The 9,858-nt window shown below is 34.9% G+C and overlaps 1 long non-coding RNA gene across 3 annotated transcripts; it reads right to left on the bottom strand.

Annotated features, from left to right (window-relative positions):
* Positions 1 to 4,672: 4,672 nt before the first annotated feature.
* On the bottom strand, positions 4,673 to 9,342 carry LOC102603497 (uncharacterized). 3 transcript variants are annotated; one of them, XR_001472293.1, is made up of 5 exons: positions 9,200 to 9,342; positions 8,961 to 9,118; positions 6,866 to 7,166; positions 5,979 to 6,231; positions 4,673 to 4,882 (listed from the first exon to the last, which is right to left on the bottom strand). It is a non-coding gene; the product is annotated as an uncharacterized lncRNA (long non-coding RNA). The 3 variants fall into 3 exon arrangements; XR_368863.2 differs by having other exon boundaries at positions 8,961 to 9,342; XR_368864.2 differs by having other exon boundaries at positions 5,979 to 6,228; positions 8,961 to 9,342.
* Between the last annotated feature and the right edge of the window lie 516 nt (positions 9,343 to 9,858).

Here is a 9,858-nt window from a genome sequence, read left to right as displayed (position 1 = left end):
TTGAATACAATATCAGGTCGGCAAGTTGTGAGATATATGACAGATCCAATCACCCCCATATACAGTTTTATCTTCACCGGTGTACATGTTCCCTCTGGACCTAACTTCGTGGCTGTAGAAATCGGAGTGTCGATCACATTTGCATCTTCTATTTGAATCTTTTAAGTAATTCCTTTATGTTCTGCCGATGGATCAGTGTCTCTGAAGGATTTTATTATTTGAAACCCAACGAAGAAATTGAGTTCCCCCCATCATGATCATTTTAAATTCATTGCTCAGAGAAGCAAATTCCTTTGCGAGTGCTTTGCTAGTGGCTCCAAATATGATGTCATCTACGTAAACCTTACAATTAGCAAGTCCTTTCCTTTGTTTTTGAGGAATAAGGTGTTGTCAATTTTTCCTCTTGCATATCCATAGATGTGAAGAAACTTTGATAAACTTTCATACAATGCTCTGGTTGCTTGTTTAAGTCTATAGAGGGCTGTATGAAGTTTGAAAACATGGTCAGGATAGTCAATGCTTTCACCACTTCTTCTTTGAGTAGTCCATGAAGAATTACACTCTTCACATCCATTTGATAAAGTGTGAACTTCATATAAGTAGCAAATGCTATAAGGAGTCTGATTGCCTCAAATCTAGCCACTGGCGTGATTGTTTCATCATAGTATATGCCCTCTTCCTGATTGTATTCTTGGACCATCAACCTTTCTTTTTTCCTTGTGATAGTTCCGTTTTAATCTAGCTAATTTTTGAAGACCCACTTTGTTCCAATGGTAATCCTGTTCTTTGGTCATGGTACCAGGTGCTACACTTTTCTTCTTTCAAACTCATTAAGTTCTTCTTCCATGGCAATGATCTAATCCGCATCTTCCAAAGCTTCATTAATTTTCTTAGGTTCAAACATAGATAGATAAACATTGAATGTACATAGAATTTTTAGTCTTGATCTAGTGGTTATTCCGGATCCAGGTATGTGAGAATGTTGTCAATTGGATGTGATCCTTGATACTGGTATCCTTTGAGGACTAAGTCTTGTGATTATACTATTTGGTTCTCTTGTTATATTGATGCATTGTTTCAATTTCCACCATTTGATGATGCCACAATCCAAACTACTCCTAGTTGTGACATGACAAATAGTATCCCGAGAGACTCTAAACAAGCCATTTGACATAATCAGGACACTATAAGTACAAAATAGCAGAAATAAATCACAAAGTAGAAAGATAAGTCTCCAACCTAACATCTCAACATAAGACAATCTAAGTACAAGACTGTAAATGCTGAATCATACTAGGTCTGACAACAAGCCTCTACTATCATAGGTGTGACTAAGACAAGCCCTAGCTCAAGAAATAAGTCTGAAAATTGAAAAGACTAAAATAGACAAGGAACTCATAGTGTGTAATCATGCCCTTGAACCATGAGGATTCACCACAAGCTATGTAAAGTTGAATCAATCCACTAGCCACGACCGAATGGAGGAATGCCAGACACTATATTATGTAGCAATATAGGCACACAAGATATATATGTGTGAGTACTTGGAATGTACTGAATATGGGGAAAATGCATCAACATAAATATGAAGAATGATAAGTCTTGAAAACATTATAATGCATGACCAAGTAAAGCATGTTCAATCTTGATAAGCTAAATTCATAAATCATGGGAAAAGGTCAATGCAATAATTGAAAATCATAACATAAACTTAAATCATAGTTTTTTGAGGAACTCATAAACTCTTTGAGAAAACCATAAACTTTTGTGGGATGTTGACCATTAACCCACATAAACCATGTGAGCTATAATATGGAGTCCGACGTACTACTCCCACACCGAAATGAGAGTGTCCTACTTGACAAGGTAAGGACCATGTTCTTAAGCTTAAGTGGATCCACTAGCTAATATCTTTCTAAGTCAAAGTCCTACGGGGCACATAGTTATGGGACAAGGGGATTGCTACTAAAGAACTCCACATTTACTAATGGGTGAGCCTCCATCCCAAAGTTCACTCGGTTCTAAGTAAACTCCCAATGGAAAGGTATGTAATCATATCATGATCATGATATTTGGAAAGGTAAGAATCTAGTAATACAAATCCAATCATAAACTTTATATCATAGAATAAATCCTTTCAAAATCATGATTTCATAACATATTCATAAAGGCACTTATCTTAAGCATCAAAATCATGATCATATTTTCAAAATGAGAATACTTGAATTGGAATGAACTTTTCATAAAACATATTGGTACTTTATCTAAAGCATCCTTAATTCCTAAAATTCCTCAATTCAGGATGTATGCATGCATAATCTCAAAACATAGTTCATAATCATAAAGTAGATATATAGTATGAGTTCATATTAAAATCAAGGAAAACATGTGATTATGATCAAATAATGCATAAGAAGATCAAATATAAAGAAATTAGTCATAAACAATTGAACACATGAGAAATTATGCAAAACCCTAGAATTTGGGTTGGAATCATAGAAAAGAAATAGAGAAATCTTGGGACTCAATGGATGAAAAAGGACCCCTTTATGAATATTCCACATACCTTTGAGAACCCTAGATTTTGAATATTCCACAACCTTTGGAAATTGAAGAACACTAGAAATCCTCTTGAATCTTGGGATAAAATTTGGAGAAGAAACCTTGAGAGATTTTGGGGTTTTGAGCGAATGAGTGAGAATGGGTAGTTTTTGAAGATTAAAATTAGTTATAGGACCTAGATATATGCTAGAAATGACATAGTTTAGGCATTAAAAGGGTAGAAAAAGACCAATATGACCTTGAGTTAAAAGCTTCCAAGGAACCCTACGAGACCATGTACGAGTCATACAAAACCCTATGAACTGTCCTGGTCAATCATATGTGGCTTTACTTAAGACCAAAAAATCAAGGTCACAGACCATGTGCCACTTCCTATGGTCCGTCGACATTTCCATGGGCCGAAAGCCCTCTCGTAGTACCCAAGGCATCCAAAATTTCACCAAGTTTGAACCTCTCCTACGGACCACCTTCTATGGCCCGTATATGCTCCTATGGACTGTCCTGTTAGTCCATGTGAACCTTTTAGAGACTTGAAAATTTCAACATTCCAGGACCCCTTTTCTTGACTATCCTCCTACGGATTGTAGGACCTTATACGACCTATAGTTAGCCTCGTACAAATGTGCACCAACAACCAATTCTGCACTTCTCCTTTCCATCTCAACTTTCCAACTTCTCGGGTGTTACAGATCAGTTAAGTGTGCCTTATTTGAGATGTTACCATTGTCACAAGAGTGGATGTTGTATCATCCTTTCCTACAAGGGTGAAACCTATTTCTTTCACCTGGTCCTACACAATTAATTCAGAAGTCCTTGGCAGTTCATCATCATCCTGCAAACTTTCGTTAGCCATAACATTGCTCTTGTCAAAGACTACATGCACACTTTCTTCAACACACATATATTTTTTGTTTAACACCCTATAAGCTGAAATATCTGAAGAATATCCTAGAAAGTTTTTCTCATCACTTCTAGCATCGAAGTTTTCTAACAAGTTTTTTCTATTATTTGGATATAGCACTTGCATTGAAAGGCTATTAGGTGAGACATGTTATGTATTTTTCCTTTGAGTAATTCATAGAGATTTTTTTCTAAAATAGGCTTGATTATGTAGCAAGCTACCATAATAGTCCTAGACATCTCTTTCAGAGTTCTATTTTTCCTTTCAATCGCTCCATTTCGTTGAGGGGTTCGAGGAGTAGAAACATTATGATCAACACCATGAGAGGAACAATATTGTACAAAAAATTTATTTTCAAATTCAATTCAATGGTCAGATCTAATAGTAGCTAGTTGTTTATCAAGTTTCTTTTCCAATTTTCTCACTTAAGTGTAGAATGCCTCAAATGCATCTTCTTTAGAAGCAAGAACTATCCAAGTAAACCTTGTGGAGTCAACTAGTACAAACACATATCTCTTGCCTCCTCTACTTTTTACCCGTTTCAAGGAGTTGAGCTCACTACAAGAAACAGGATCTATTGTGGCGACGAATGTCGCTACAAAAAACCCAAAAGTCGCCACAAATGATTTATAGCAGCGACTACTGCTCCGTTGGTAGTACTTCCATAACTAAAGGTTATTTGTGACGACAAATGAAAGTCGCCACAATAAAGAAAAATTGTGGCGACATTTAGCGTCACAATATGTAAACAAGTATGCCACAAAAAAACAAAATACAATACACATATTGGCCTAGTCGCCACAAAAATAAGACTTTTAGTGGCAACATTGCTGCCACAAAAGCTTATGATTTATCTGTGATGACTTCTTGTCGCCACTAAAGATTGATATTTAGCAGCGATCTTTGCTGCTACAAAAAATTATTAACTATCAGCATCAACTTCTGACTCGCTGCTACACATTATCAATTAGTAGCGAACCTTTTCGTCACAAAAATCAATCAACTATCTGTGGCAACCTTTTTTTCTTGTTGCAAAAGATAATTTTTAGTAGCAACATACGTCCCCACAACTACTATAACTTTTCTTGCAACATTCATTTCATTTCTAAAGAACAATATTAGCACTAATTAACAATAGTAACTATAACAACTATAAATCAAATTCTCTAAAATTAATATATAGCTATTAAAAACATCTAAAAGTATTTCACAAAATTAATACAAAAGCATTCTTAAGTCAAATATTATAAATACCAAAAATTCAACTGCATAGTAGTACTTCAGTTGTTATATATATATATATATAACCAAAACCAAAAATACTTCCATTGTATATATATTTATGGTCAAAAAGCAAAAACTTCCAGTGTACGCCTTCAACCTTCTTCTTGATTGGCCCCTTGTTTAATAAACTTGTCCCTGTAATTAGAAAAACACACAATCAATCTCTAATTCTCATAATAAAAGGGGTGATATAGAGCACATTAGAGTACACTTTTCCGGGGGCTATTGAAGAAAACTTAGTAAAACGTTAACAATGGTACTTCCTCAATAGCATCAATATGGGACCAAATAAGAGTTAAGAAGGATGCAACTGAAAAAACCTAAAAGTTTGGCTAAAATGGTCCCTAACAAGCAAGTAGTCATCACTTGAAGGGCTCTATATTATAATAAATTACCCATAGATGCAAAGACAAACAAATTTGGACGATTTGGATGTGGTATAGAAATTAAATGTCATTGTTGCCTCCCTCATGCACTGGAATCAGTGACAATATAGCATCTATTCTCTTTAGGGACCTTCTCATAAAACGTATGGAAAAAATATTTGTGTCCTATTTGCATAATTCATCTCCAAAAAGATTGAATCAATTGAAATGTACAAAGGGAACTCGTAGCTATAGGCATTTGATACAAAAGTTGTACAATGAGATTGCCAGCTTCAGGGGATTTTGTTTGCTTCTACATGTAATTAGTCTTTTGTGTTTGTTGGTGGTGATATATTATTGCCATCAATCCATCACTTTCTTTTGAGAATTTTAGGCTAAGAATGCTTACATTGCATTACATGCTTAGGAAGAAGCAATTTTCTCTGATCCTCACAACATAACAGAGAATTGGGAAGGATCTAAGAGTTTTTTAACCAAAAGTATCCTTATGTTTTGCTATAATTTTCACTACATCCTTGCAACACCCAATTTCCATTTTATTTTTCGAGCTTATGCAACTCAGCAGCTTGACAAAAGAATAAAACAAGTTGCTCCCCACAATATATATCCTAATGCTAATGAAATTAGTTTTGATCTTTATGCGGCAAAGCAATCATCACATAACAACTCAATTCCAGAGAAGACATTGAAATTAATCCAAATCTACATCAATTCTCAAATGGACTGGCTCAATAACACAAATGACACTACGTAATTATGGCACCACCAATATCAACTGATGCACCAACAACTCTAAACTTTCAAAGAACTGAATAGAATTGTTAGGAAGGAAAAAGATAAAGTACCTGTTGAATTCTAGTCATGACAGCGGCCATTTGTTCTTGGAACATCTTGTCTACTTCACCTTTCATGTGTTCATGTTCCCTTCCAATTGTTTTTGCAAATCTTCTTCCATATTCCTTTTTAAATCGGCAGTCATTTGTTCACGTTCTTCTTGCAACTTTCGGTTCATATCAACTTGCACCTATTGACGCATACTTTTCGTTGTTGAAGACACACTAGCCTCTATGTTTGCTATCACTTTGCCAACAAGCACTGCTATGGAAGGTCATGGCATAAAGGTAATAAAAAGGTTACGAAATTTATAAATTTAGAAATGGTGACATAAGGTGCGGTAAATGGGGCCTCTGGCAATCTCAATACTCCATTTCCCCCACTTACTAATGTAGTTCTTCGAGCCGTTCAGGTAAAATTTATTTTTAGTCCAACATGTTCAGTGAAGATTCATATAATTCATATAGTCGTTGATTTCTCATTTAATACCCTCAGACTGCACCTTGCAATTAAGTATATCTACTTATATTGAAACATATGCAACTGCTCAAACATTAACTTGTCATGATCTGGCTTTTTTTATGCAGGTTGGTAGAAAGGAAGCATAGAATGCAATTATCATACATAGGGTAGATGATCAAGTGAACAAGGCAGTGATGGCAGCAAACAAAGTTTTCACTGCTATCATAGTTGTTGCTATCAAAAGCAATTCTTGTTGATCAAATTATAATGATGATAACAGCTATCAAAGAAAAACCCAACAGATTTCCTCTAACAAATGCAAAAAGTTTCAATAAATAGAGGGTGCAAAATCTTTCTAATATTCCAAAATGTCAAGATGAATAAACCAGCAAAGCATTAATCAATCGTTTCCTACAAGGGAGGGACGTGAACTAACCTATACCAGTTTCAACCTCTAGGGAGGGTTGCATACTTTCTTCTAGATTTCTTGATGATCATATCTGGGGAGATGTTCTTTGGAGAGGGGCACTTGATATTTGTTCTGCCTATAGACGTCCTTGAATTGGGTTAGGTTATTGTCCAGTCTCTAATGATATTTCAACAACTCTTATTGGTTATATTTGTGGTTGAGACGTAGTTCATAAACTTTTGTGTTCTAAAAAATTACCACATCCACTTCCTACACCATCTCTTCCACTTTTACCTTGTCCTCGTCCTCTGCCAGTTCCTTTCATTTTCTGCAACATTAGATAAAATAGGAGAAGTATCAGAATCAGAAATTAAAAATGATTATATCTACCTGCCAAAGAAAATATCAAGTCATAAAGCAAAGTATTATATCAATCAAATAAAAATGGTGGGACATTTTACTGAACTGTTGTTTCATTGATAGAAATGTAAACCACTGATTCCACTTAAAACACTGAGTCAAATTATAAAGTTAAAGCTATAGGTGTCATGAATTAGTTTCTATTCTAAGAACCACAATACTAACAAGTTAGAGTTAGTACAGAGAATGAATGTCAGTTCATGTAATCTAAGAACAAAAATCAAATGCTAATCATGGATCAAATCCAACAATTGTGCTCTTATTTGAACCACCGTTGCTCAACTTTATAGCAGAGTACAAAATTATATTGGAGCTAGAAAGTATTGCCAAAATCAGGGGTCCATGTGAATGGCATTATTTACTGGATGACAACTGGTAATATTCTTGATTTTGATCTAACCAAAGGAGAGGTCACCGCTCCTTCAAGGCAACGACACTCATGGCTTCTTGGGGGCTTTTAGTGGAAAGCTTTGTAAGGTTGATGTAACTGGTAATATAATAAGGTTAAACATTTTGGTTAATGCCCACTCAAATACAATGCAAATGAAAAGCCAAATCAGAATGTGGTCAGAGAAACAGAGAGTAAAATTGTCGGGGATGTAGGAAGGAGCTAATCAATTTTACATGTTGAGAGTGATATAATGGAGGCGGATTGTGCATAAAGAACGTTCCATACGATTTCAATTCCTGTGCAACAAAATTGCTGAGCAGTGAAGCTTGCATTCATTATCGATGCTTTCCGTATGTAAACAACCTAGTCTCCCTCTAATCTGCCAAAGTCCTTTGTTTGGAGCTGCAATCAGCATACTGGAGAAAACAAACCTCTTCTTTTCAGATGGTTGCTTGTACTGAGAAATTTTTTATAGTATTGTTTGCGTTTTACTAACCGTCTCTTGTAACCAATACTGGCCCTTCTATATTGCATTAGTTTTTCTTCGATATGGTACTCGTTTTCCTCAGCTTCTATCTTATCAGAAGATCTTAGTCAAAAAAAAGAAAAAAAATACTTGTTCTCCCTATTCTTCCTGCTCTTATCCAACACCTTTCATGATCTACTATATGCAACAAGTGTTCGTGTAGTTTCAAGAGAGTGAAAAATCAATGAAAATGAAGAAAGAGGCTGGAAAATCAATTATTAATGCAACAATGTGAAATAACATTTGGGGAACAAATTTGTAGAGTTCTCTACATTTCCCAATTGTATTCTTCCATTGTTTCTTCTCACACTTTAGCATTAGATAAGTTGTTAATGTGACTTCTCAAGTACATACATAGTGATGTTCTAGCCTTTGGATACTAGTGTCATGTTAATGTTAATTGGTACATTTCCTATCTCCGAGAAATTTTTCGCATACTACAAGTACTATTTGGTGTCAATCAACAAGATGGATAGAGAAAAAGAGTAGGATATTCTTCTTCTTCTTGAAAAATATGAGCAGAACTTCTATAGTACATGGTGATACAACAATTGACAATCATGTCCATATTAGAAGAACAAATGTACATGTTCAAAAAATTAATTTTTTCAATAAATTTCTTATAACTAAATACTTCAAATTCAATAGAATACATTTTCAATACAAAAAATTCAAGTAAATCTAACATAAAAAAGTATTTTTCTCTACATTAATATGAGCACACAGTGGAAATCGAGAATCGATAAAATACGGAAAACAAGCATAGGATAAAACATGTGTGGTACCTTACAAGCCTTTGAACAACTTCAAAACATCGAAAACATCAAAAGCTCGCAGTGATTATCAAACTTCCAACCTTTCTTCTTAAAACCTTCAAACAACTTCTGATATCTATAGATTTTCGAGAATCTTTTGCCTTAAACCTTCAAACCGCTTCTAACTTCTACATATTTATGAATGGGTGAAAGAAAAAGAGGTAAAATCTGACAAAAAAATACAATCTAAAAGGAAATTGAGCCCATACTTGATTAGGGTTGGTGATATGAGTAGCGATTTAACAAATTTGAGATTGAAAATTTGAAGAATTTCTATGAGAAGTTGAGCGAAGGGTGAGAAAACCGAGAAACTTTGAGAAGAAGAGTGGTTGTATAAGAGTTGTGTGTATACTTCTTTTATGAGATATTTTCTTTTGTTTTCTTTTAAATTTTATGTTTAAATTAAATTGACTATTAGGAGCGACAATATCACCACAAAGGACATTTAGATGCGACAATTTACAGGTTGCCACTGAAAAATATTGAGCAAAAATTTTCATGTTAGCGGGAATTAATAATTGAGAATTAGCAACGTCTATTAGCGGCAACTTAACATAACTCGCCACTAAAGGTTTATCTTCATTTGTCGTTGCTGAATATGTAGCTTTTGTTGCAACAAATAAGATCGCCACTAAATGTTGCCACAATAAATCCTGTTTCTTGTAGTGGCTGATGATCTGTTTGGATTTAAAAGATGTATTTACTTGGTTACCTTGGGCACATGCTTCACAAACCTTGTCTTCCTTGAACTCAGTTTTAGGGAGTCCTATCACCAAGTCCTTGGAGATGAGTTCGTTTAGCTGAACATGAATGGCATGTCCCAGTCCTTGTGCCATAGTAGAGGATCATTGTGCATCACACTTAGAGC

Source organism: Solanum tuberosum, unplaced genomic scaffold, assembly GCF_000226075.1.
Source record: "Solanum tuberosum cultivar DM 1-3 516 R44 unplaced genomic scaffold, SolTub_3.0 scf00621, whole genome shotgun sequence".
Taxonomy (NCBI): domain Eukaryota; kingdom Viridiplantae; phylum Streptophyta; class Magnoliopsida; order Solanales; family Solanaceae; genus Solanum; species Solanum tuberosum.
Note: the sequence above shows the minus strand (reverse complement) of the source record. Positions and strands in the feature narration are given on the sequence as shown.